The sequence below is a fragment of the Balaenoptera acutorostrata genome, chromosome 9 (genome assembly GCF_949987535.1).
Source record: "Balaenoptera acutorostrata chromosome 9, mBalAcu1.1, whole genome shotgun sequence".
NCBI lineage: Eukaryota > Metazoa > Chordata > Mammalia > Artiodactyla > Balaenopteridae > Balaenoptera > Balaenoptera acutorostrata.
Window position 1 is genome coordinate 59,453,745 of NC_080072.1, and position 26,253 is coordinate 59,479,997.

The following is a 26,253-nucleotide window of genomic DNA, read 5'->3' on the forward strand; positions in this document are numbered from 1 at the left end:
TATATATATATCTAGAACTGATATAGCACCAGGATGCTTTACAAATAGTAACAAACTTAATTTGCATAATACACAACTTGCATAACACCCCACTTTATGGATGAGGAAACTGAGTTGTAGACACTTCCTAATTGATCTAAGTTCACAAACCCAGTAGGGGTAAAGCAACTAGCAAAGAGCTTGATGGACACTAGGCCAGTTGTAAGGGACCGTGTTCTCTCTATGCCCATGGCTGATGTCCTAAAGCCTCTCATTTCACATGGTTATATCCTCACTTTAAAAAAATGAGAATGTAAATACCATCTAAATGTAAGAGAAAGCAGCAAAACTCACATATTTGTTTCAATGACAACATTTCTTGGATTAACTCAGACCCAGCAGCTTCCCAGTTTGAAAGCTCATCGGGAGTTCTGTTGGAGGAACCACAAATGAACAGCCTATTTTTTTCTGCTTGGCACTGGCCATCTCAAAAGCCCAGCCTGCAGCAGGGGCTCTGGAGATTACGGTTCAGCAAGGTTAATGTGACCAGGACTTGCACTCACATCTGTCTGGCTACAAACCTCATAGTCTTTCTATTAAAGCACAATAAATTATAAAAGGGGCCAAATGGGTCAGTTAGAGGCTTTCAATTCTACATGCGTCATTTCTACAATCCTACTTGACAAATAGCGTGAACCTACTTATTCCACATTTTGCTATTGATGCTAAGGCTACCAAGATGAATAAAACAAAGTCCTCCAGAGCAGAATTATCAAGTTACACTCTAGTTGGGGGGCAGAGATTGTCAGTCTCTGCCTTTCTCAGCCCTCTCCACTCTTTAGTCCTGAGGAGATTTACACAGCTGACTCAGTCAAGAGTAGCTCTGGATGGGCAGGAAAAGAAGACTTTGGTGTCTCTAGCAGATGGGTTCTGGCATTAGTCTGGCTGCCCTAACCTGATTTCTGGTGTCTAGAATGATCTACAGCACTCTCACACTCAACAAGGTAAACCATCCCACTGATTCTTATTTCTTCAACTTGCATTCAGCTTTTATTTCCTGAATGTACTCCAAGTATCTCCCATGAAGCTAGAGGCCTGGCCAGAGCCCCCATCCCACATGACTTGGGCCAGACCCTCTTCCTCCTCACAGCTTTCTAGCTCAGGGTTATATGAATCTAAGTAAATCAAGGAGACTGGTGAAATTCCCACCATACTGGATTGTACATACCATCCTTCCTTTGTTTCTATTGCATAACAAGTTACCACAAATGTAGGGGCTTCAAACAATATAAGTTTGTTATCTCCCAGTTTCCATGAGTTAAGGGTTCAGCACATGTTCGCTGGATCCTCTGCTCAGGTCTCATAGCTGAAATCAAGGTGTCAGCCAGCTGCTTCCTCATCTAGAGGCCCTACTAAGGAAAGATCTGCTTCCAGACTCACACAGGCGGCTGTAAGACTTTGTCTCCTGGCAGTCGTAGGAGTGAGGTCCCCACTGTCTTGCTAGCTGTCAGCAGAAGACCACCTTCAGCCCCTAGAGGCCACTCTCATGTCCTTGCCCTATGAGCCCCTTTAGTTCGCAGTGGGGAACCTCTTCATATCAAATCCTCTCATGGTTCCCATCTCTCTGACATCCCCTTCCTTCCACACCCAGCCAGAGAAATCTCTGTACTTTCCAAGGGCTCCTGTGACTAGGTCAGGCCTATCCAGGTAATCTCCTTATTTTATTTTATTAAAAAAATTTTATAGATATGTGTGTAAGTATATATATATATATATATATATATATCAAGATATACACACACACGTGTACAAAGAGAGTCAGAGAGAGAACTACGTATGTATATGACAGAAGAAGAAAGGCTGAAAGGATTATCACCAACGTCAATAGTGGCTGTGGGATCATGGGGGATTGTTACTTTCTTTTTTTCTCTAATTCTGTATTTTCTAAATTTTATAATAATAAACACATACTTTTGTGAAAAAAAAATTTTTAGATGCTACATGTCTTTATTTATTAAAAAAACAAAATTTAAGAAAGGATTTTGCTGAAAATAATCAAGGGCTATGGTCTCCAACTACAGTTGCTCTCCCATGACGAATATATTAAAGATACAATATAAATACACTATATCAAGAAGCAAGTACCATTGTTCAAGGGTAGGTAAAATTGCCTGATAAAGATTTCACTGGTATGTCACACAGCCATTGGTAGGTTATGTTGCTGTAACGAATAACCCCAGAATCTCAGTGGCTAACAGAAGAGATTTCTCACTCACAATGATATAATTCACTGTGGCTCTGTTTCACGTGGGTAATCTCCTTATGTTAAGGCCAACGGTGCCATTTAACACAACCTGATAATGAGAATAAAAGTCATCATATTCACAGTACAGGGGATTGTGTTGCACATGTACATCAGGGGTCAGGAAGCCATGGGGGAGAGTTTAGAATTCTGCCTACCACACATCTCCACCTCGAGTTCTGGGCTGTTGTGTCCCATCCTCCAGTTAAAACCCCTCAGAGAATGATGCCATACCTCCTTAAGACCAAATTCACGATCCTTGCCACCCACCCTGGGAACCTGAGATTTGGGCAGGTGGATCCCATTAGGAAGGCAGCGTCCATGGGCAGCTCATCCCTTTAACCTAGTGCAGATTGCTCCCGGCTTCCTTCCCTTTCCTGCACGTGCCAAATGCCTCACAGCTGAGCCGGCTTATGCAGCGATGGTCAGGTATACAGCCAGCTAAACGTCATACAGCATGACAAAGGCTCCATGACTTATATAAATAAGGCCTTGAGATATACAGTGGAGGGAGGTGTGGATTCTGTCTGGTCAAAGTGGAGTTGGGTGGAAGAAGGCTCAACAGAAGAGCGACAGTTGTCATGGACTTGATATAGGATTACAGTTGTATTAGAAGACAGAGAGGGCATGCCAGGGAAAAGCCAGGGAAGCTCCAGAGTGCAGGAAGCAGTGGTGCAGGATTTGCCTAGAGTGAATGGAAAAGAGTGTTTGGATTTAAGACTATGTGATGGGAGGGAGAGTTAAGGAAGGAGCTTGTACATAATATTCAGATTGGCATTTAACTTGGAAGTAAATGTAGCCACTGGTTCTCAAGAAGGGGAAGCCAAGATTCAATGTGTTTCGAGAACAGTCATCCTAGAGACAGGGTGGGTTGGTTTAAGATAGGACTATTTAGTTAGCTGCTACAATAGGCCAATGAAAAGGCAGTGATTGGGGGATTGTAGAAGAGAAGAATGGTTTAGAAACTGCTTTTGGAGGTAACAGTGAGAATGAAGATGAAGGCTGTGTGTGCGGAGGCTTAGTGCCCACAGGTAAATGTACTTCACAATTTTATATGCCACGTTGCATAAATTATCTTATATTCTTCTGCAAACTTTGCATCTGTCTGTCTGCTTTCTTCAGTGATCTATATGAACCTCCACACTTTCACCCTTCAAGTGTCAGATACGATATTTCACCAAGGCTGGGTTCACTTCCACATGGATTCATAGCAGAGTGAACACTTTTTCCCCTTCATGGACCCAGAATTACTACCCGTCCTCCCACTGCTAAGATATCCCAAGATGTGCAGCCTCTAATGTATCACTGATTCCAGAAATCTTTTTGGAATGGGGTCATTGTTTAAGAAGCATCTGCTCATGATTTACTGACATTTGCCTCAACCTGTGTCATAAAAATAACATTGATATCTATCAAAAAACCGTGTGTTGGAAATCTAATCTCTGGTTAAAGAAGTCAGAAGAATGGTTACCCTTTAGGGGTTACTGACTGGATGGGAACAGAAGGGAGCCTTCTGGGGTACCAGAAATGTTCTCCGTCTTTATCTGGTTGGGGTTCCATGGCTGTTTACTGTGTGAAAAGTCATTGAGTTGTGCCCCTAAGATCTGTGTGCTTTACTATATGTGAGTTATGCCTCAATAAAAACAAATGAAGAAAAGAAAAAAAAAAAGAATAACCACGTGTCCTTCCTGAAACTTATCTATATTTCTTAGAAGGTGGTTTTTATGATCTCCTTTACTAAAAAATGGAGGTTCAAGTTTAAGTTACTTTCCCAAAGTCACATGGCTAGCCAGAGGCAGAGTCAGGATACAAGCCAATGTTCTCATTCCAAAGGCTGTGCTCTTTCAACTATAAGACTAAGGGTTTTTCAGACTTATTTCCGCCCTGGATTTTTTTCCTCCCTAGAATACAATGACCTCTGACTCTGAACGTGTCCTGCTAGTATGCATGTTAGACCTACTGTATTCTGATATGGTTGGCTTTGGGGGCCACAGTGAGACCACAGTCCCTTGCACGGGAGCAAAGTATGATCTTCGATAAAAAGGTAAAAGCAAGCCCCCAGACAGGAGTGAGGAATCCAGAGCAAGGGGCTTAGACTGGCAGTGTGGAAGACCCTGCCTCTTCCAGGACCTCTTAGGCTGAGCTCTCCTGAGAGGTACAGGAGGGTAGCCTCTGCCCCATGAAGGTAGGAAGACCCTGGTGTGGAGGCACAGACTTCAAATGATCGTATACCTTGGTTCATAAATGAGATCTAGCTTATTTTCCTTCTGTATTTCTTTGGCAACATTTGTTTAAGTGTGATAAAATCTCCTGCATCACATTTTTTAAAAAAACAGAGATTCCTAAGCCTTACTTCAGACCTACATAATCAGAATATCTGGAATCTGGAGTATTTTAACAAGTTTCCCCAGGTGTTTCTATTCTAATATACAACAAAGTATAAAAGCCACTGCCCTGGAGTCTAGAATAGTGGTTTGAGACATGCCAGCTTCAAATCAACTCTATTGCAGGGTTCTCTACAGAGACTCTACCTTAAAAAGGAAGTAGCTTTCCTCTGAGTTCAGAATGGGGATGACTACAGTATGAAAGCCCTGAGGGAAAAGGTAGAGGGTCTTTGAGGTCAGACTCCTAACCTTTCAACCCATGCCAAATATGAGGATTTGGATTTTTTTTTTTTCTTGAGATACATAAAGTAAAACTTACCCTTTTAAAGGTTTAGTTTTGGGCAAATACAGTGTCATGTAACCACATATAGTCAAGACATAGAACAGTTCCATCACCCCCTAAATTTCCCTTATATCCTTTTACAGCCTACCTCTGTCCCCACCTCTAGTCTCTGGCAACCATTGATTTATTTCTGTCCATTTAGTTTTATATTTTCCAGAATGATGACATTCTGTATAACTAGAATCATGTAGACTTTTGAGTCTGGTCTGTTTTACTTTTTTTAGTATAATACATTTGCTAATACATAACCTGTATTGGTGTGTGTTTCCGTAGTTCGTTCTCTTTTATTGCTGAGTAGTATTCTATTGAATGGATATACCACCATTTGTGCAATGACAGAACTGCCATGAATCAGGGGTGTGGGGGGCAGGAGGTGGTGGGGTGAAGCAGTAGCAGGGTGTATGATTGAGAGCCCTCAGTTTGAATGTGACAGTGTGACCCTGAACTGCCTCTGTGATATTACCCTGTGATATAGTGAATGGAGAACATTCCTTTAGATGTGGACATCTATAACTAGGGACACATTTTATAAAAGGTGGCCATAGAATGCCAAGATACACTATAGATTTCCCTCTGTTAATTATGATTACTTTATTTCCAGCCAAATCTGATTTTGAGGACATTGGGGAAGGGACATCTGAACGTCTGTCTGCTTTTACAGCAAGTTGCTTTCTTACAGAATGGAGAGTGTGAAAGCACTAAAACGGCAGTGACAAGTCCAAGGGTCTGCCACTCTCCAGGTATGGGGACTTGGGTAAGTTCTGTTGAATGTTGAAGTCCCAGCTTGCCTCATCTAACTCCTTCCTCCTCTGCTTGCCTTTTCTAGGTCTCAGAGATTCAGGTAAGGTAACAGATGTCATACCCTATGAAAACCCTAAACTTATTTACACATGTTAATTACTTTTAGAAGCATTTGTACATGAGTTGTATCTCCACTACATATCTGTGAGGCTCAAAGGTAGTATGTGTCCCCACAGGGCTTCCAATAAAGGTATGAACTCAAACAACCTTCGAAGGAAAGCAAGGAAGAGCATCTATATCACATCCAATGTAAACTCAGGCAGTTAGACTTGAGAGCCATGTTTTAATATATATTTTCCTAAATAAATTCAGGTATGAGAAGTGATCATTTTGGTTCTTGTGAGTTTAGATGAGTTAAAATCCCTTAATTTTTTCTTTTATTTAAAGCTTTCATATTTGATGTGCACCCTAAAAACTACCAAGTTAAATTGTTAATTATAAAGTAAAAGGTAAATTCAAAACTTACAGGGTAAGTATAAAATATCACTTTTTATAATTAAAATTCACATATTAGATTATTAATTTGGTTGAGTCAAATGCCCTAGTATGTTAAATATCAAATCTTCTAGAATCCTGATAGGTTTGAAATAAAATTAACTTCTTCTAAAGTTAAAGGTTAAATTGATCACATTGGAGTCACATCACAGTGATTCGAATGTGAAATAAGAATAACCATATGGTTTTTGTATTGAATCCAAAAACTTAGATAGGTTAGGAGAGGGGCTGGTACATTGACTGAGGGTTTGCTGTGGAGGGCACCTAGGATACCTACCTGGGTAAAAAACTTTGATAAAACAAGATCCCTGCCTTCAAGTGACTCAGAATCTAATGGGCATATGTGTGTGATGGGGCAGGAGGGGAGGCAGATAAATGAAATGATAATTATGATTCAACAAGATAACATTCTGAGTGATAGATGCAGACACAATGATATGAGAATATAGAAGACTGGGCACTAAAACTTGAATGGCTGCAAGAATAATCTCTTTTCTCTGTGCTCCAGTTTTTTCAGAAATAACCTTAAATTGTAGTCAGGACTTGGCACATAGTACATACTATTTAAAAATTTTAAATAAACAAATAAATAGGCTAAGGGATCTAGAGAAGGGATCTAGATAATAAGATCTAGAGAAAGAAGAGCAGAGTGTGTTTGGAGCTGTGCTCAGGTTCTTTTTGGCAGGAGGATAATGTATAAAGAGAGACGCTACAAGCTATAGGGGTGAAGAACTAAATCCTAGAGCACATTGCAGACCATTCTAAGGGGGTTGGGTTTTACCCTCAGGATAATGGGAAGCAATGAAGGGATTGTACATCAGTCAGTGACCTGGAAAGACCAGAATCAAGGAAGCCAGTGAAGAATCTTTGTGATATTACCAATGATAAATACCAGTGGCCGGAACTAGAGGTGAACTATATTCAATATCCTGTGATAAACCATAATGGAAAAGAATATGAAAAAGAATGTATATATATTTATAACTGAATCCCTTTGCTGTATGGTAGAAATTAACACAACATTGTAAATCAACTATACTTCAATATAATAAATTTTTTTTTTTTTTTTTAAATTTTATTTATTTATTTATTTATTTATTTTATTATTTATTTTTGGCTGTGCTGGGTCTTCGGTTCGCGCGAGGGCTTTCTCCAGCTGCGGCAAGTGGGGGCCACTCCTCATCGCGGTGCGGGGACCGCTCTTCATCGCGGTGCGCGGGCCTCTCACCATCGCGGCCCCTCCCGCTGCGGGGCACAGGCTCCAGACGCGCAGGCTCAGCAGCTGTGGCTCACGGGCCCAGCCGCTCCGCGGCATGTGGGATCCTCCCAGACCAGGGCTCGAACCCGTGTCTCCTGCATTAGCAGGCAGATTCTCAACCACTGCGCCACCAGGGAAGCCCCAATAAATTTTTAAAAAAGGATTAAGGAGGTAGAATCATAGATCTTCATGATATTTTGTTAGGGGTTGAGAAGGTTGGGAATCTAAGTATGACTCTCAAGCGTCTGGCTTTCGTATCTCAAGGGCTGGAGGAGCCATTCATTGGCAAAGGGAATGGAGGAGGAGCAGGAGTGGGCTGTGGGGCTAAGATGGATAATGCATACGGAGCCTTGTCTGTTTGCAGAGTCTGGGATATACAGACGATGATGTTCACTGCAGGGCCTGAATGGACGGTCTTCCTCTGGGTTCACCAAGAGCAGAGGAGAGGCGATGGGACAGGTGTTGTCTTTAATTTGAATGTGTGAAAGTGAGGGCCAACTATGGAATTTGGGTGCTAAAGGCTCTGGTTCAGGGAAGAAGCCCAAAGCTGGATGGAGCTCAACACACAGCAACAAAGTTAAATGAAGCCAAGAAAAGGCAGGGCTAGGTAGGGAGAGGGAAAAACTATTTCAGAGGGTCATGAGGCTATCAGTGCCTGCCATGTCCACTGGTCCCTCCTGAGGATAGCAGCCCCATGAGGCTGGTTCTTTCTGATGAGTAACTGTGATTTGAGACATGGGTCTCAAGACAAAACAAGCCAGCTACCTATCCTAGCTTGATTAGACTAGGGTGTGAAGCCCGAGATAATGATGTACCTACAACCTGGAAACAAGGTCATTACTGTTCCCCATCCCTACCACCATCCCAATGTAGCTTAGAAAGAAAAACATGTCACCAAGGATATTTGATATTAGATAGTGGTATATATATCCATTCATGTCCTCTCTTGGAAAGGATAGAGAGACAGCACCCAGAGACAGGGTATTTTGAATCACGCTAAGCTGCTCAGGAAGAGATAGGGCCAAGAGTGATTGTCCATCCGAGAATATGACACCCTGTCTTACCTCACGTTCCCTTGTAGGCTTGCAATCAATCCCATTATTATCCACTTTTGTCAGAAGAACAAACTGAGGCTCAACATGTGACATTGCTACAAAAACAAAAACAAAACAAAACCCAAAACAAAACAAAAAGACCAAACTCTTACATTGAGGGGCTAGAACACATAGTCTGAGGCTAAATTGGGTATTTTTCCCTATTCTACAGTGCCTCACCAATACATTGATAAATGTAATTCAATCAGCAGCCTATGATAAGTTTTATTAAAATGTCAAGAGGCTTACCAGTCAGAAGGAAAACGCAGGATAAAAAAACATGTTTGTGGATTTTACTAAACCCTACACTGTCCGAATATTAATTCCTACTGTTCAACAAATCCAGGCTCACTCATCTCTTTTCTATTGTGCTAAGAACACAAAGTAATAGGAGGAATAATGTTTTTCTTTTTCTCTGCTCAAGCTTTGAGCTTAAAACTGGACACAGCATGCTGGACACAGCATGCCGCTTTTTGTTCCAAAGCCAGGGAATTTGATAGCTACCACCCAGGTGCATTTTGCTACATCTAAAATCTTATCCCCCAAGTTCAGAACAACTGCCTACTTTCTACACTAACAATTTATTTGCCTGTTTTTCCTTTCCAGCAAAACCCACAAATCATAATAAACACTTATTTATTTTATTGGAACCACAGTAACTCCTTATCTCTGATTTTTAAAAAAATGAAAGGAAGGCCAAACAGGTAGAAACTGGTTCCTGCATTATCCTGCTTTATCCCGCACCGAGGCTTTTAAGAGGTAAAAGTTGGCATTATCAGAGGCCTCAAAGGCACACCAGTTGCTGGGATGTACATCAAGGAACAAAGTGAATTCTTTCCTGAACAAGAGATTATCAAATTACAGACGTGTCACCAGTGCTTCCTGGGAAGGGTGAGCACTTTCCCTTGTTCCGATGAAGAGCGTGTGACAGGCAGAAGGATACCACAGTTAACTAAGCAGCTGGTTAATAACAGAACTGACAGAGGACAAAGGTTGGTTTGAAGACAATGAAATAAAAGTGCTTCTTAATACACTTTTTTTTGCTTATTCAACAGCTTGGTGGGTCCTGCTTTTTTTCCCCCTTTTCCTTTTCCTTTCAGTAGGTGAGGCTGATGGTGATTGTAAACTCAAATTTAAAAGAAGAGGAGACCAAACACCAGCTAATGTACATACGGGGTGCACTTCGTTATGAATAAAGAATGGCCAAGTGCGGGGAGGGAAGCCAACGGATGTATCAGCCTCCTGCAGATGATGAAGGGGCCCCAAATCAATTGTCATTAACTAATTACTCTTCTCCTTTTGTCAGGATAAATTGGTTCATCCAATGTGTTTTCCAAGTGTGTGGGGTGAATTGCATTAAAAAGGATAAACAGCACTCTTTTCTGTACACTCGAAAATCTTAACAGCTTAATTGTTGTTCTGCTGATGAGTGAGGAAGCTCTGGGTAGTAACTAAGGGCTAGGTCTGGGGCTGCTCAGATTTGAAGTTTCCTCCATCACATCCTAGTGCTGGGGCCTTGAATCAGTTCCTTACCCTCTCTGTGTCTCAGTTTCCTTACCATCAAAATGAAGATAACCATAGGGTTGGTCTGAGAATTAAATATATATGATATGTGTATACGTATATACGATATGTGTGTATATATGTACATATATGTGTGTATATATATTTTAACTAAAATTAAAAATGCATGTAAAATGCTTGGCATGGTGAGGGCACATTGTAAGATACTAAACATACAACAGTATACTTTTCAATCTTTTTTCCTGTTTTTACCCAGTGACATGGGGGCATCATATAAACATACGGGCTGCATCTTTTCAATGTAAAATATCCTGATTCTCCAAAACATTCATTTAATCAGTGATATCAATAATTCTAGCACATTACCTCCACAAAGTCCTTTAGGGTTAAAAAGCACTTTTCTATCCAATAGCACTTTTAATTGTCACAAAATTCTGCAAGGGAAATCGGATGGAATTTCTATTCTAGGAGGGGGAACTGAAGCTGAGAGAGGATATGTAACTTGTCAACGTACTCAGTCCAGTAAATTAGCTGAAACATTCAGATTCTGCAATCGGATTCTGTAAATCTTTGCCTTGTCACTTCTTAGCTGTGTGATAATGGGCAACTTGCTTAACTTCTCTGAGCTTCCAACGCCTCATTGGCAAAACAATCCATATCTAAGTCATAGGGTTGTAGTGAGGAATAATAAAGAAAAATAATGAAGCACTTTGCAGAAAACTTGTTACTTAGTAAGAATTCAGTGAATGTTCATTGCTACCGGTTCATTATTATTGTTCTTATCACCATCCTTACCATTATTAATTAGGTAAGGTGCTTAATAGGGGCACTATTTTTAAAAATTATTATTATCAAGAAACCTGGTACAGCTCCACTCTCTTTCCTTCTCCTCCTCCTCCTTCTCATTCTCCTCTTCCCTTTTGGGCACATATCACATGCAATTAGCATATAGAATATATGAGCAATAGTCCTCTTTTTACAGATGCAAATTTTGACACTTTGGTCTATGTTATTCCGTCCCTTGTGACTCAGTTCTCTTGAATGTGACTCCGTATGGCTTATGCTGACAAAGTGAAGTTTTTCCATCTGCAAAGTAAAACTCAGACACCTGCCCAGTAACCACTACCTCCTGACATGTCATCTCTCTCAGTAAGGTAGAAAGGATCTAACACTTAATGAACATCATTCATCCGACACATATTTATTGAATGTCCACTATGGTCTAGGAGTGAGGATTAAAATGGTAAACGAAATAAACTGTGTATGTCTGATACATAGAAGATGGACCTTGTATTGGTGGGGAGACAGCACTAAGCAAATAAGTAACTGATCACAGCATGGTAAGGGCTAAGGGGAAGGTGACCTGGTACCATGTAAACACTTAGACTCATATGGGTCCCCAGGGAGGATTCCCTGAGGATGTCTCATTGGAGTGGGTTCTGACAGATGAGTAGGAGTTAAGCAGGAGGTCTGCAAAGGCCCGGTGATTCAAGGGACATGGAGCATTTAAGGAATGGATAAGGGTTTGGCAAGAGTGTAGCATCTGAGATCAATCCTCTGTTGGCCGTAACAGGACTTTGGTACTTATCCTAAGAGCAACAGGACTCTGATGGAAGTTGTAAGCATGGGGAGATGGAGGGTGGGGGAAACTAATAAGATGTGCATTTTGAAAAGATCACTCTGGTGGTGAGAACAGATAAGAGGAAAGTAGAGTGAGTGCAGAGAGACGGATAAGGAAGCTATTGCTGTGTGCAATCATTTCATAAATCCTCACAATAACGTTGTGAGGTTGTACTTATTATTGCACTTTTACAATGAGGAGCCCACATTTCACAGGCATTAATTCACTTCCTCCAGGTGCTAGAACTCGTAACTGGCAGCTGGAAGAGTGGGATGCTGGAGACAGAGAGACCTGGGTTCAAATCCTACCTTAAAGTCACACCCCATCTGTTCCCATATGCTCGCATGTGAAAAGTGGGCTCCTCTCACCAGGAAGGGGCATAGGTAGAATCAAGTCCCCTAGTCTTTTGTGTGACCTACACGTATGCGTACACACGTGCATCCACATGAACAAATAGGTACTTTTTAAAATAAAAATATATAAAATGGAAGTGGCTTAGGAGTGAAGCTGTTCCCCCCACCCCCGCCCAGGGGTGAGCAGGACCGGGAGGTACAGCCCTGCTGTGAATGAACTCAACTCATTTCTCCGACACCCCTGTCTGCGCTCCTCACCCGGAAGTCCAGCCTCTGTGCCCTCCAATAGGCTGAACCCTCTGCCTGAAAAGCCCTCTTTGTCCCCATTGCACCTGTTATCAAGCCACCAAACTGGGAAACATCTCTCCTATCTTTTAGCACCATCTCAATATTCTATTTGCCCTAGAAATGTTTTTGGACCTGTCCTCCTCCAGCTCCAGCCACGAATCTAACCCTGCCATGCCCCGCCCAGCTCAGACCTTCAATGGGCACTCCTTCCTGTGTCAGCTCTCACCCACACGGGACTCTGAGTTCCTTGAAAGCAGGGGCTTTGCTATCTGCATCTCTATCCCAGCAATTGTTTAAGAAAAAATGAATGGAAGGGAGGCAGGAAGAGAGAAAGGAAAGGGAGACGGGAGGAAAGGACTTCAAGTGTAGCTTATGAGATCAGGCTTACATGAAGCCACACCAGGTCCAAGAGCAAAAACTGAGTTGCACGTGAGTCTCTTCTGACTGCGGTGAAGAATGAAAGAATGAAGAGTTATTGTTATGTGATGACGAGGTCGCTATGTCTGGGGAGAAGGGAAAAAATATTCATGTGACAGAGATGGATTTGTTTTGCTCACGGAGGTAAGGAAATAGAAGACATTCAGGAAACAGAAGACATGTAGCCTGACAAAATCCTGTCCTTTCCTGCAGAAATGACATTGTCCCTGAGGAGCATCTGTCCATGGCAAAGAAGGCCTGGCGGGGAGGGGCTACGGGCCCTGTGCTGGTCAGAACTTTATCCTTGGTTTGGGGTCTCAGAGACTGGCTGGGGCTAGGGCTATGAAGATCACAAATTTGGAACGTTCTTAGGGACCATTTAGTTCCAAGTACTCATTTTGCAGAAGAAATCACTGAAAGCCAGAGAGGTAAAGTGCCTGCTCAAGGTCACGCTGCCAGGGAGTAAGAGCTGAGGGTCTATCCTCTGTGCCCCCATGTGCCTTCTGCTGCAACATGAAATGGACACAGGCTCATTCGTCACTCATTACTTACATATTTTACTCTAAGAAACATAAAACTACTTAATCAACATTGATTGTATGGCTCTGTGGGGGGCAGGGGATTACAGAGGCAGCTTGGTATATAAGCAAGAATACAAGCTTTGGAGACAGATGGACTTTGATTTTATAGTCCTGGCATTCCTGTTATCCCTAGGCGACTTTGAGCAACTTATTGGAGACTTGATTTCCTTTAAGAGCTCTGTCTCCTTTCCCAAAGGAAGGTTAAAGGGTAGGGGCTGGGATTGATCAAATTGATGGGACATTTAGGGACAGAGCAAGACTTGGGGTCTATAGGGCTGGAGTCTAGAGCAGGGAATGCTCCTAGGAGAGAACAGAGGAGAGGCCAGCTGGTGAGAAAAGTGTAGAAGAGTGAATAGTAACCCCTTGAGGGCCCTACCATCAAGACAGGAGCCTGTCAGGTAAGAGCCAATTCCATTTCAGCAGGCAGGGTCCACCTGAGCTGGAGGGGACAGTGGAATGGGGTGTCCGGGGGGTGGAGGTTCCTGAATGCTGATTCAGAGCAGCTGGAGTATCAAGATTTGAGGTTCATCTAGAAGATCAATAGGAATGTGTATGCAAAGAATTGTTAAGAATAAATTTTAGTGGATATGGATGTGTATCCACGAACTCAAGTCTACAGAAAAATGTCACCTCACAATTTTTTGGATCAAATTATACACAGCTTTGAACATAACTTTAAATACAACTTTGACCTCGCAAAGCTGATAGAAAATCCAGTCTCAGTAAATACTGGCGTTTGTTGGCCTCAGGGCTTGCAAAGTTGCCAGCAGCCCTCTGCAGAGTACAGCCTTTGGAGAGAGCCCTCAGGAGTTCAGGCCACACCAGCCATGCTTAAAAAAGGTCCTGGTTGCCTGGGACTTCATGACATTTTGGATTTCAGCAAATCCACCTCTTTTGTATCGTGTTGCGTCCCTGGGCCTTTGCTAAGGCCGGGAGCCATGATAGCCAGGTTCCAGGTATCTTGGTCTCCCAGCCTTGGCAAAGGTTCTGCTGCCTTCACTGGGTGGGGGGTGGGGGGGCCCAGTTGAAAGGGTTTCTGGAGATACCTGGGACTTGCAGACCCAGACCTCTGTGTCCTTCCTTCCTGGTGTTCCAGAACCTTCTCTTGTCTCTGCCACTCTAATTTTGTCTCTGACTCTCCCTTTCCTTTTACTCCAGTTACAAAAGGGCTTTTGACTCTTTCTCTGCCTAAACCATGAGTGTAATCACCTTAAAGAAATGGTTTTCATAAAAGCCAGGAAGAGCAGTTTCCCCTGGGGTGAGGGCACAAGAAGTTTGGGCTCCTTTTTAGAATGGGGACAGAACCAGAGAGAGACAAACTCTATCAGGCCCTACTATTTCCATCCATTTTTCCACTTCAGAGGAAGCAAAACACAGTATCTCAGTAATTATCTTGACCTAGCAAATGCCAAAGTCTTGAAGGATTTATTTTTTTAGTTGTGGTAAAATACACACGACAGAAACTTTACCATCTTCACCATTTTTAAGTGTACAGTTCAGTATTGCTAAGTATATTTACATTGTTGTACAACCCATCTCCAGAACTTTTTCACCTTGCAAAATGGAAACTCTCAACCATTAAACAACTCATTTCCCCCTCCCATAGCCCCTGGACGATACCATTCTACTTTCCATTTCTAAAAATATGGTTACTCTAAGTATCTCATATAAATGGAATCATAGAGTATTTGTGTGTATGTGTGTGACTGGTTCAATTTACTTAGCATGCTGTCTTCAAGGGTCACCCATCTGGCAGCATGTGTCAGAATTTCTATCACTTCTAGGGCTGAATAATATTCCACTGCATGTACACACCACATTTTCCTTATCCATTCATCCATCAGTGGGCACTTGCGTTGCTTCTACCTTTTGGCTATTATGAATAATGCTATGAACATGGGTGTACTGAACGATTTAACACATAAGGGAGAGTCAAGTGGGGAGCATTTTTAGCATAACATAATTGTGGACACTCGCAGGCCAGAGTCCAGGTCCTCTGTGAAGCCCCGTGGGAGTGTATCACAGGGATCAGGGCAGGGGAAGGGAGGGAGGGCATCAGTTACCTTCCAGGCCCAGAGGTGTAGATCAGAACACCTGCCTCCCGGGACTGCTGGGAGGATTAAGGGAAGTGAGTGAAGAAAAGCACCAGGCACATAGTAGGTGCTCCATATATTTGCAATCCCCTTTCCTTCCCTTTGAACTTGCCCTGCTCTAAGCATGGACGGCTGGGGCATACACAGGACCTAGGGATGCTTACAGCACATCAAGTATTCTAAAAGCTATCAGACTGCAGATTCTGCCTTCTGCATAGTCAAAACATTTAAAATACAATTAAACCTCTGCTTTCCCAGCTCTGTGGGTTCCTGCAACCTACAGCTCACAAAATTTCTGTGTCTGCAGGGGTTCATAATATACTCCAGGCTCGATGCAGCACTGCACGTTTCCACGAAGCGATTATAAGGACGAGTACAGGGCGGCTCGCCTCTTATTTTGAAATGGCAATTTTGTGTGACATTTATATCTCCCCTTGATTATGTATTTTTGTTCCCTGTGATCATTTTTCATGGGGATGGAGAGACTCTGTTAGAGTTCTGTAATCTAGTTTATTTAGAGTTTTGATTTTCAGATTTCTTGTCCTAGGGGCATTGAGTGTAGCAGAAAAACAGAAGCTCCCATGTTGCAAGGGGCAAAAAGGAGAGAAGAGAAAGAAAGGGCATTTATTAGCAGTCGCCGCTGCTGGAGCACGTCCCGTGTCCTAGAGCCTGGGCTTGGTGCTTTACCGCCATAATCTCTTAATCTGTCAATGCTTTTTGAGAATCAGAGAGGTTAAATGATATGACCTGGTGTTAAATAACACTTAGGAAGCGCTCCTGCCAGGATTGGAACCCAGCCCTGACTAGCTCCCAAGTCTGTGCTCAGGTCACTGCACAATGTTTATGCAGCCACTGAAAGCCAAGTGCTATCCAGGACCAGGAAATATAGAGATGGGAATGCTGGTGCCTGGAGTTTGCATTTCAGGTAAAACTCTGCTTCTTTATTACCTATGACTCTATCTCCAGGCAGAAATGACTTCCACAGGGTAAAGTGTGCTGAGAGCTTAAAGGACCCAGTCACATCATTTAGGCTCATTAGAAAACTTTATATGGACCTGGAAAATTTAGGGCATTCTAGGAGGAGAGAATTAGTTGTTTGATCAAAAACACAGAAGTGAGAAAAACTCAAATGGGATGGTTGAGACTAAGGATAGGAAGCTGGCTCTCATCAAAACTACAGTGAGGACTGAACTTACTCTGAGCCCGTGCTTTGCTATATCTAAAAGCGATATTGGTGTGGGCATCTGTGCTTCAGGCAGATGCCACGGCTACCTGGGATAAGGTTCAGAACCTTGCCCTGGCTGGCTGCTCTCCAATGTGCCAGGTCATGTGACTGGCAGGGAGCAGGAATTCCAGGCGGAGCAAACACAAGATAGGGAAGGGAGGGAGCTGTCTCCAGTAGGTGTCTTGAAAGAGCTCCTGTTTGGCACTCCGGACACAGCATCATGTCTAAAACTCCGATGGCTCGCCTCTGTTTATGGGATGACATTCCACTTCCGGAGCCTGGAGTGGAGGCTGCCTTCCCGAGTGGGTATCCTTCTAGGCTCACCTCCCACTCCCACACGGGGTGATGAGGGATCCCAATTACGCCAGCCTCTCCCAAACCTCCAAGCCTGGCCGCAGCAGCTTTCCTTCCCCTGCACAAACTTCCCTCTCTCCATCTGCATAGGGGGCATCCTTAGTTCATTTCTTAAGTTTAACTTGAAATTCTCTTCCTTAGTAACTCCTTTCTCCTCTCCATTGAGCTAGGCTGGCTGTTCCCTCCCAACTTTGTGACGGTTCTTAGAATGTGCCACTATAATTATCTGTGTCCAAGTTTGCCTGCTCCACTGACATGATGCACCTCCAGGGCTTAGGAAGAGTTTATGGAACGAATGAATGAATGGGTGAAGGAGCGGCTGAGAGAACAAGTGATTTCTCCATCCCCGCAGCCTGATGCAAGGTCTGCACAGAGGGCAAGTGGGTGGGGGAGTGAATGAGTGAGGGTGAGAGTGGAGATCTGAAGAAGAGAGTTAACAGTGGGACAAGTATCGGCTCCCTGCTCTGACCAGCACCCTGTGACCACCGGTGGATGTGGGAAATGACAGGCATAGGGATACCTTCCTGAGACAGATGCTGAAACCCTGCTAGAGAATGTAGTGAGTGACAGATGGTACTCAAGCTGCTTCTCATGGAAAAAAAAAAAAATCAATTGACCTGAAAAAAAAACAAAAAACACCTAAAAGAGGATTAAAATCTTAAAAGACAGTGTGTGCTCATGCAATTCTGTTATTGAGACTTTTAGCAGATACCTGGTAGAAATCTCTGGTTTATGGCTTTTTCCCCCCATTTTCCATTTCATGCAGAACAACATCCTCCAAAGCAGTGTCCCCCTGCCCAGTATCATCCATCAGACAGCCATATCCATCCCTTCAGCTGCACAGAAAAATCACAGCCCTGTGTACTGTGGTAAACAACACATTTCAGTAAAAGCAGTCTGGGGCAGTAGAAAAGGCCACCCTGGCCTTTGCAAAGGTCTGGGTGCAAATCCAAACTACACCACTTAACAAGTTGGGGGGTCTTGGACAAATTTACTTAAGGCCTTCTTATCTGTAAATGTCTCCTTATTTGTAAAATGGGAAGAACATCCCTGGCCATCGCTGATGTGAGGACCGAACGGCTTTCAGTAGCGGATCCCTACGTGGGGTGGCAGAGGCAGCAGGGAATGTAATCTGGAGGAGCGGGACTTGAGTTGCAGTCTTCACATTTTGGAAAGCTCTCATAACCATTCGAAACGGTTTTCATATTTCTCGCTTGTTCTTTCCAACAGACTTTTGATGCAGGCCCCTGGTGTGGGATGTTAAAGAATAAGCATAAACAATCTCAGATTTGGAAGCTCCACGTTGTTAATTCTCTAGGCATCTTGCAGTCCTCTGTCTTCCCCTTTCATTTACTTCCTTGAATTTCATTCATTCATTCATACAATCGTTAATTGAATGTCTCAGTCATTTCTGTGTTCTCGCCTTCATTTATTAAACATGTTATGAATACCTCCTCTGGGGCAGACACTGTGGTAGGCACACGAGATACAGACACAATCCCCGTCTTCGGAGTTCACGCTGCACGGGATGATGAGACGCATGCGCACACACATACACGGTGGTGGGCGCTACCGCAGATACAGGGACAGGGAGCTGTGGTCACACAGACGTGTGTGTGTGATTAAACACCGCCTGGGAGAAGCAAGACAAGCTTCAAGGAGGAGGTGATAGCTGAACTCCAGTTTCATCTTCGGTAACCAGCAGGCCGCTCAGAAGAGCTCTTTGCCGGTGCCCTCCCTTAGTTATGCAATTATAAGGCAGGGCACTTGGCATTCATTGCCCTGGGGAACGATTGGAGTAGAAAACTGTATGGCCTTTGTCACATAGAGCTGGGTGCTGGGGAGATGACAGATTAATTTGCAAAAGGATTTCAGAGCCTTCAAAGGATAGAGGGAATGTGACCCTGTTTCAGAAATTAAAAGGAGAAAAATCTTGGCCAAGATTTGCTAAGGACAATTCACCAGGAAAGCAGGGGATTGAGGCTGGTGACTCTGGCTCTGGCACAGGACACAGGGGTAAAGGAGAATCTCGGGTCCAGCACTGCCTAGGGCTGAGGCTGGGAGCTCCTCAGGCCTCAGTAACCCTGTCTCAGTGTCTTGTTTGTGGAAGCAATAGATAAGCATCAACACGCGGGCAAAAAGAGCTGTAACCTTGGAGCTCACACAGGAGATCCCCACCCTACTAACAAGGGCCCAGCACGTTGTACCAGTCAGGGTCTAATTGGGAAAATGGAAACCATTCCAGTCTTAATGTGGAGATTTGTTATGCAGATGATGGAGTTCTGAGAAGCCAAGTAGAGCACTGTGGGGTGACCTAGAGATGAGCAACTGAGGAAAACATAAAGGAAGGATGAGTAGGAGGTGTTATCGGACCCAGAAATCTGTGACAGAGAGGAAGGGGGAGAAACACTCTGGCTTTTTCCTTTCACCTTCTTCTTCTTTCCTGTTAGTACCTTCCATTGTCTGAAGTCATTTAGAAGTCGGCTGACACAGAGGCCTGGAAACTCCCACCTGCTGTAATCAGCCCTTCCACCCTGCAATTCAGAGCAGAGTAGAGCAGAGAAGGGTGAGAATGGGGCTGAAGGCAAACGGGCTAAAGCTGGCTCACAAGGGCATCTTTGGGGCATTGGCCAAGTTCAGGCTGTGCAGAACCCATTTTCCACAGTGACGCAACGTGGCAGCAAGAAGTCATGGCAGAAGGGGACTGATCAGACTCTAGTCCTCTCTCTTGGTTTTAATACACGCCAGTGTTCTTGGACAATCCATAGGGGAGATGTGGGATATCAGGGAAGAACTCAAGGGATAATATCAGACTTCTCATCAAGAAGGCACACAAGTACTTGTTCAATTTACTGATAAGTAAATTGTATTTGAATGTAATTGAAACCCAAGTTGGGAATGAGATCACATAGATTACATGATGATATAGTATAGTAATAATGGTACCTACTAAGATTGAGTTCTTACTATGTGCCAAGCACTGTATTAAACACTTTACATAAATTAGGTCATTAATATTCACTACAACCCTGTGAGGGTATCTATCATTACCCTATTTTACATATAAGGAAACTGACATTTAGTGACTTGTGGAAGATCATAGAACTAGTTAATAGCAAAAATAGATTTCAATCTCCGTTCCCTTAGGATCCAAAATATATGCTCTTAATCACTGTGGTATATGACTGCAAAGGGACAAAGCTGTGTCCTTGACATCCCAGTTAGAGCACAGCCTGTCTCCATTCCACTAGGAGGGGTGGAGTCAAGTGCCAAGCAGAGGAGAAAAGACCACACATCACTAATGCAATATGACGTCCCAAAAATCAGTATCAGGACACTGATCAAGATATATTTGCACAATGTGTAGTAGCGGTTGTCTTCTTAACTCTGTAATGGGATAATCTAGCACTAGTCCTACTCTCCTCACTGCTGATGAGAGAAGTTTGGTCCCAGGGAATGCAGCAAGGGAAATGGGCTGAAACCAACCCGAAGAGAATTTGAGCTGGTTATCTTGCAAAATATGTCCAAGCTCTGAGATGTTATACTATGAGAGTCCCCCAAGGGACAGTGCAGAAGAGAAGCCCCATTGCCTTTAGCTCCTCTGAGTAAGTGCTGTGTAAACAAAGTATCTGCATGATGGTTATGACAGTGTCTCCCATCAGCTAAAGATTAGTGAGGGCTCTCGGGAACTGGGAACCAGGGGTCACTGCAAAAACAGATGGAGATGGTCCCTGGTAATAACTCCCAGTGCAACACCATAGCAATATCACATACATTATCTTTTTTGAGCCTCGCAATGGTCCTGCAAAGGAGGCAGGACAGATATTATTTTCCCTGTTTTCTAAATAAGGAAACTGAAGCCCAGAAAACAGAGGGGAATTCACTGAAATCATATGGACTATTAGAGGACGAGCTGGGATTAAGACCAAAGTCTTGATACAGATTTAGACCTTATTGCCTTGCACTAAATTGAGGAGGTATAGGTATGCTTTAATGTCTCTTTCATGTTATCTGAGTCTTGGGGAGTTGAAATGACAGACCTCCAAACAATTCCTGTAACCCAGGTATACATCCTAAACACAAATCAAGGTTGCTGTGGCAGCAATGTCTGACTTAGCTTCAAATAACAAGATTATTCCAGGGAAATGCCTCTCATCCATAAGGCAGACCCATGCGACACCAGGAAGGGAGCCATAGAATGTAGCAAAGAGGCTTGCATTTCACTCACCAGGAGCCATCCATTCATGAGATCCAGGTAATCCCAGCATCAAAACATCACGTGTAATATGAAGGCGAACTCTTCTGAAACTATAGTTTCCTCTGCATCCCCTTTCAGGCCTCAGTGGACCATTTTATGATCCTAAATCCTTTGACAAGGGCTTCACCAGGAGGCTGCAAGCTTGTGAAGAGGGGCTTGCCAGTCATGGGCAGTCAGAGAAGACTTCGTGGAGGAGGACCTGTTGCTTCAGCTGGGGTGTGGCCAGTGTGTAGGGGATCAACAGGGATCCTGGGCATGGCTTAGTTCAACATTGCCATTTTTAAGATCCAAGTCACTTCAATTCAACAAAGGTTTATCAGATGTGTACTCATCAACTTTCTGAAGAAACTGAGACCCAGGGAAGTCAAGATATTTTCACAATCAACCAACGTGCTCATGGCAGAGCTGGGTTTACAAGACATGTTTTGTGACTTTCAGGGGAATATACTGCCTGGTCCATCCCCCCCACCACCACTCTGCCCCTATCTCCTGGAGCAAAGTAGCACTGAGGGGCCTTAATCGCCGTATTTTCCTTGTTGTTAATGCTAGTTGTGAAAGTGCCTGACACTGAAATCTGTCATATTTCATGTGCAGGTGGAATGGTGACTAATGATCTACATTATAATCACTGAGACTTTGCCTAAAAATTGGCTGATTGAATTTGTCAGACCTGACTATTTTTTCCTGAGCCACAGTGAAATCACAATTTCATTTGACATGAATGAATCCTGAGACAGCTATTTAACCTCAGGCAAGGCTAACCAACCTATTTCATCTTGTTGCTGCAGTAGGATGGGACCTTCAATTTGGAACCCAGAGAGAAGGTCTGCTGAGTCATCATCAATGCTTTCAATTTTGAGCACATATTATACACTGAGTGTTGCATGCCCTCTTGCATATGTCACCACATAGAATACCCATTACAAAATGAGAATTGTTATATTTGTTTTACATGTGAGAAAGCTTGGGCCTGGAGATATTGTTAAATCACTTGTCCAAGGTCACGCAGCTAGTTAAGTACAGGAAGTGCAATTCATACCAGGCTTGTCCAATTCCAAATCTCATGTTCTTTTTCCTACATTGGGCTTCCAGAGAAAGATTGTTTTGAAAGAAAAGAAATTAGAAAGCAGGATCTCAGAAGGAACTTGATGTCATAACTATATTGAAGGTGGTCATGGGGCCTCATGTGGCTTCAGTCACAGGGATTCTCAGAGAAACAGGAGCAGGTGGAGGTGAGCTGGAGTAGGCCTGGGACCCGAGCACCAAGCAGGCCCAGGGCTAGGCTCTGGTATCCTGCTGTCAAGGGCAGTGTCTGGGGACAGTTCATGCCATCACTGTCATCAAAGCCACAGTGAGATACAATTTTATACCCCTTTAAGTTGTAAAAATGAAAGCCTTTCAATATTACACTAAGATGTGAAGACGTTGAGGCTCAACAGAATCTCTCATACTTTGCTGGTGAGAATGCAAACTGGCATAACCACTCTGGAAGATCATTTGGAAACTCTTTGCAATGCCGAATATTAACAATTTCATTCCCAGATATATTCAAGAGAAACACTTGCACGTGTATACTAGAAGGCAAGTTCAAGAATGTTCACAGCAGTACTGTCTCTAGTAGCAAAAATTTGGACACAACGCAAATGCCATCCTCAGATGAAAGGATAGATAAAATATGGTATAATCATACAATGAAAGATTATACGGGAGTCAAAGCAGATAACCTATGGTTATACACAACAATACTGCATTTTAGTAATATAATATTACATGAGAAAAGAATCCCCAAAGATGATACACCTTACGATAACCTTTTTAAAATACAATTAAAACCAAGTAAAAGAATACTTTATATAAAGTAAAATGTGAGATTGATCAATTCAAGTTTCAGGATGGTGTTATTGTAGGTGGGGGGAGGCAGAGGGGGGAGGGATTGGGGAGGACCACGTATGAGCATGTAAGTTTTATTCACTATGGTAGATTGCGGTAGTAATGGTTGTAGTAATGGTCTTAAGAAGTCCATGCTTCCCTGTATCCACACGTTTGAGCAGTCCTCTCCCACACTGACTAGGGGCTTGGCAAATGACATGCTTTGGCCAACGGAATAACAGCAAATATGATGGAAGGTGACTTGGAATATATTTGCATATTAAGCTTGCCCTCTTTTGCTGATTTTGGGAACACTGCAACCACTACCACGTGAATACACACCTAGCTTGATAGAGAAACAGGGTCCAGCCAGCCCCATCACCCCACCTGACAACCAGTACTAACCAACAGTCAGCACCAACCTCCAGATGACTGTGAGTGAGACTGTCATAGACCACCCAGCCAAACTGGCCCAGACCACAGGAACCACCCAGGTGAGCCCAGGGGAACGACTAACCCACAGAATCATGAACTAATAAATCATTGTCATTTTAAGCCACTGAGTTTTGGGGTCCTTTATTAGATGGCAAAATACATCCAAATTAGTTTGTATGTAGAGTGGTGATTTAGTTTATAGTAAACAAACAAAAAACAAACAAATGAGAACCTTGTATGAACCAATGATGAGAGCATATACTGTGACCCAAGAATGACAATTAATCCAATTCTATACACCTGAGGCTCATTTAAAAACAAACAATAACAACAAAACAAAACTTGATGATAATGTCAGCCTGCAAACCAATCTCCCCATCCAGCATTCTTTGCCCCTTGGGGCACAGGCTGCTGATGATATGATAACCCTTCCCCCAACCCTCAATGCATTCTGTGACTAAATCCTCACTCATGAGCATAAGAGGAAGTGATGTGTGCAGATTCCAAGTCAACCCAATAAAGACTCTTGTCCTGGACTCTCTTTTCCCTTTTCCTTCCCACTGTCTGGAAACAGCAAAACCTAGACAATCTCAGATACCAATTTTGAGGATAGCACAGCTTTCCTGCTAGCTTGGGTCCCTGGGCTTGTGGACCCAGGGCCTTCTGACTCTGATACATGAAAGGAAAATCAATTTATATCTTGTCTGAAATCTATATCTTGTGAATTTTTGTTATATGCACTTTAGTTTTTGCTCCAACTAATAAATTTTTTTCCATACCAATCCCTACAATAAGCTACAGTGATCTTCTGGATATAAATTTTTTAAAAAATGAAAATGCCATTATTGTTTTGTTCATTGTAAAAATTTCAAACAAAACAGAAATGTATAAAAGGGGTGTAAATTCTGAAAATACCAAATGGTTTGGAATTTATCACTCTATATGGTTTAGTACATGTAAAATTATGCATGCCTATATTATTGATTGCACTCTTTACACTGTAGTATAATCTGTGTTGTTTATGTAATAATATATTTTTATATCTTTCCATGTCAATATAAGATCTATATAATAGTCCATCTAATAGATGTACAATATTTTATTTTTAAAAGCCCCTTATGTGGCTTTTAAAAATGTGGCTGTTTTCAGCTTTTCACAGTTTCATAAAAAAATGTCAGGAACATTTTTACATCAACTTCTTTGGGGGTCCTTATCCAAATTATTTCCTTAAGATAATTTTTAGGAGAGAGATTTCTGGAAGAGGGAATGGTGAATACATACAACACTTACCTTACATGGTGAAATATTTTAAAGATTCCCCATTTCCCTTAAGATAGAGTCCAGACTGCACTAGCCTGGCATACTCCAGCAGGGCCCTTCCTTACTCAGCTTACACTGGCCCTTTAAGCCCTATTTTTACTCCCCAGAGCACTCTGTATTTTAGCCACATTTTATAGTTTTCCATTGAAGTCATCAAGTTATTTCATAACTTTATCCATCTCGTGTTACTCCTTAGGTCTTTAGTTATTTCCTCTTTGCTTGTTCCATATGTGAGATATGCACACACACACCTCCCCATTATATTGTGAGCTGACTTCTTTCTCTTCTTGAATATCTAGCTCCACATTACCTAGTCCAGGAAGTCTTTCATTATAGTTCCCCCCAGCTTGATCACACCCCAGTTCCTCTCTGCTACTACAGAAATTTTTGCCTACCTTTATCCTAGCACTTGTCACATTATTTTGTGCTGCTTATTGTCTTTACTTATTTATTTTCTTGTCTAGACCATGTTACCCTGAGAGCATAATGTGTTTTTCTTTGAATTCTCCTTCTCAGAATAGTGGCTTGCACCTAGCAGGCATAAGACTGCACACACACCTTGGTTTTCCCTAGGTATTCTGGATGATGCTGTCCCCAAGATTGATTCTAGATTCCCCTAAGTAATATGTCAGTCACCCAATATTCCTCTGGCCCGTAATTAATATTGGCATGACACTGAGGTGAGTCTAGGGCTGCATAAGCAGCCCATCGGAGATTCCATATAAGACAATTGTGAAAACAATCATTAAAACTTCCTTTGATGATTCATATAACTCAATAACAGTTTTTCAATGAATGTTTCAAGTGCTTATAATGCTCTTACCACTGTCCTAGTGTGGGCGGACACCAAGAGAAGCAACCTGAGACATTCTTCTGTTTCAAATTCCTTGCTGAATAATAATTAGCATGGAATCAATGAAGAAGAAAACTGACAGTGGTCATTATTTTGGATGCACAGCCATTGTGTGAGGGCTTTGTTAAAACCACTTGAATCATTTTGTTGAAGTGAGTATATTAGTAAAGACCAGTGTGTTGAGAAACCAGCTGAAATTCAGTCACTAACTTTTGAAAAATCTTCCATGGAGCTACCTATTACAGAATTTTAAAATTTATAGAACTCTTTGGGGATCATCTAACACACCATTCATACAACAGGTAAAGAAACTAAATCCTAAACTAAATAAAGATGGCCTCATTATCCCCTCCTCCTGGTATTCATGTCTTTGTGCAATCCTCCTGCCTTGAGTGAATGGGACCTG